A 2,917-nucleotide genomic window follows, 5' to 3' on the forward strand; every position below is an offset into this window, starting at 1 on the left:
ACAGTATGCAGCATGCAGGAGCAATGATCTTGTAAATTACTACCTAACTCGGGTGGCACTGGAGAGCATTATGCTGAGTGAACTTACTCAGTCCCACAAGGACAAATACTATATAAAACCATTATTGTAGAATGAGTATGAGGATCCAAGTGGGGGGAAGGGTGAAAACAGATGGGTGAGGATGGGTGGTGGTGGGGTGTTAATCATACAATTGCACAACTCCATAGGTGAGGGGGTGAAGGAAATGGAAAGGATCTTTTGTGAAAAACAATGCACTCAAACTTTGTAAATAAATCAGTATAAATATAAGAAAAATAAAAAAAATTTTTTCAAAAGAAAGCAGAATCATTTATTGTTTATTGTTTATTGAAGGCCCAGGTGAGAGAGGAGGGGACAGGGCCACAATCTTTAACTGGAAAAGAATGAGGGGATTTTTCAAACCAATCTGTTGGTCAGGGAGGGAAGAGTTTAAGCCAGATTGGCCTTTTCAGTGCTGGAAGGGGAAGGGCACTGAGAGGTCATACAGGGAGCAGCCTGGAGCCTCACAGTATCCAGTACCCTGTCAGATTCCATGTCCCTTAGAGGAATCATTGCCTTTACTGCATGTATGTCTTAGCGGCAGGTCAGAGTTTCTACTGTGTCTGTCCAGAGTTGATTCCATGTTTGTGTGTGTCTGGCTCAATCCCATATCAGGAGCGTGTTTTAGTTTTTGTGTGCAGGCCTGTCTGACAAGCCACCTTTTCCTGTGCTCTAGTGTTAATCTCTCAGTCAGTTTTGGCCCGTTTTTTCGCATATGTCTGGATAGGTTCCAGCTTGTAGAGATTGGTCTCTATCCTGCCTCAGCTTCAACTCTCTCTCCTCTATCCCCCCCTCCCCCATTCCTAACCCCTCAACCTGGCCCCAATGTGCTGATGGTCATATAGCTCAACCTGGAGAGTGAAGCTATGGAAGGGGTGGGAGGGTCCTCATCTGGAAGAGGTTTGGGGCGAGTTCCTGGCGGGCGGTGCCAGCATCGGGAGCACGTTTCCAGACAGGCCTTCCTAAAGCGACGATGCATGAAGCAGTAGACTAGGGGGTTGACACAGGCGGATGCATAGCTCAGCAAGTGGATGAAAGAAATGGGGGCGCCCGAGAGCGCGCGGTGCGCACCAGGCCCGTCAAAAGCGCGCCAAGTGTTGGCACTGTACACCGGCAGCCAACACAGGAAAAAAAGCACAACAATCACCAACAACATCCGCACTACTTGCTTCTTGGCCAGCAGCTTTGCCTGGACGGCCTGGGGGCCTGCCCCTGCTCCAGGAGTGGACGCTGTCAGCGCTGACAACTCCAGCGCAGCCCGAAAGCGTGGAAGCTGCACGTAGCAGCCATCACCATCCTCGCCGGCCAGTCCTCTCTCCAGCTGGCAATGCCCATTCCGGTAGGCAGGATCTAGTCCCTTTCCTTTTTGCAGTCCTCCTCGGCTTTGGACTCGGCTCTGACTCTTATTGTCACTGTCTCCGTCAAAGTGAAGCCCCAGGTAGAGCTCACGGGAGATCAGCCCATAGGCTACAGCCATGACACCTGGGATGAAGAACAAAAGCAGCAGCAGCAGCAGCAGAACTGACCAGGTCTGGCGGACACGCGCACTAGGCCAGCGATGCACACACTGCAGCACACGGGGCCCCACTGGCTGCACTATGGTGTACACGGGGTAGGGTACCATGAGCAGCCGGGAAAGCAACCACGTAGCCACGATCACGCGATCCGCATGGGAGCGTGTCTGCCACACACGCGTCTGCAATGGCCGGCAGATGGCGCTGTACCGCTCCAGCGCGATGGCCACGAGGTTTAGGGTGGACACACTCACAGACACCCCCATGAGATAGGAAACTGCCTTGCAGACAACTGTACCAAAGATGAATGTGCCCATGAGATTGCGCAGGAGGGTGAAGGGCATGCAGGCCACGGCCAGCAAGAGGTCGCTGACTGCCAGCGAGAGTAGGAAGGTCACTGTCCGCAGGCATCTGCTCAACCCCAGGACCACGATGATCAGCACATTTCCTCCAACGCTCATCAGAAAGATCACAACATGCAAGGTGATTCTAATAGCCAGCTCCAGTTCTTGAGTCCTGGCTCCGCGGGTACGAGGGGGCTCACAACTAAGGTTGTTGGCACTGCTGCTGTTGAGGAGGGGGCCCCCAGGGCGGCACAGAGAAGCCCCCGGGCCGGGGCCGGGCCCGCCAAGCTCCGGTTCAGCCTCAGCAGCTCCATGGCCCAGTGGGGCCCCCTGCCTCCCTCCGCCGCCGGGCGGGCTCCCAAGAAAAAAATTTTTAAAAAGTAAAATTAAATAAGACCTACACCTCACACCTCATAAATAAAAACAAGTAAAAGCAAATACTATAAAATTCATCAGAGAAAAGCAGGAAGAGTTTTCCAAGCATAATGAAAAATCTACAATCAGGAAAGAATAAAAGAGAATCAAATCAAATCTCTATGCACGTCAAAAAACTTCAACAACTTCTTCAAAGTAAAAAGGAAGCCATAGACTGAGAAAAAATAATTGGCAATGACATATCTGAAAGGGGACTTACATATAAAATTCATAGAATACTCCAGAATCTCGGCAAGAAAAAGATACAATCCAATCACAAAATGCATACCAAAGAGGACATTCAGATGGCAAACTGACACATAAAGAAAAAATGTTCAAAATCTCTACCTATTGGAGAGATGCAAATCAAAACACAACTATGAGATACTATATCACCCCAGAAAAAACAGTAAAGTTCAACAGGACTGCAAACAACAAATGTTTGCAAGGTTGCAGAGAGATTGGAACTCTTATGCACTGCTAGTGGGAATGTAAATTGTTAAAACTTACATGGAAGGTGATCTGGTGCTTTCTCAGAAAATTGGAAATAGAAATACAATTTGACAC

At 49.5% G+C, this 2,917-nt stretch overlaps 1 pseudogene; it reads right to left on the reverse strand.

Moving 5' to 3' along the window:
* Window positions 1–889: 889 nt before the first annotated feature.
* LOC102869949 lies at window positions 890–2,250 on the reverse strand (annotated as a pseudogene).
* Window positions 2,251–2,917: the final 667 nt, after the last annotated feature.

Source organism: Elephantulus edwardii, unplaced genomic scaffold (genome assembly GCF_000299155.1).
Source record: "Elephantulus edwardii isolate Elephantulus edwardi_28Jun2011 unplaced genomic scaffold, EleEdw1.0 scaffold00249, whole genome shotgun sequence".
Taxonomy (NCBI): domain Eukaryota; kingdom Metazoa; phylum Chordata; class Mammalia; order Macroscelidea; family Macroscelididae; genus Elephantulus; species Elephantulus edwardii.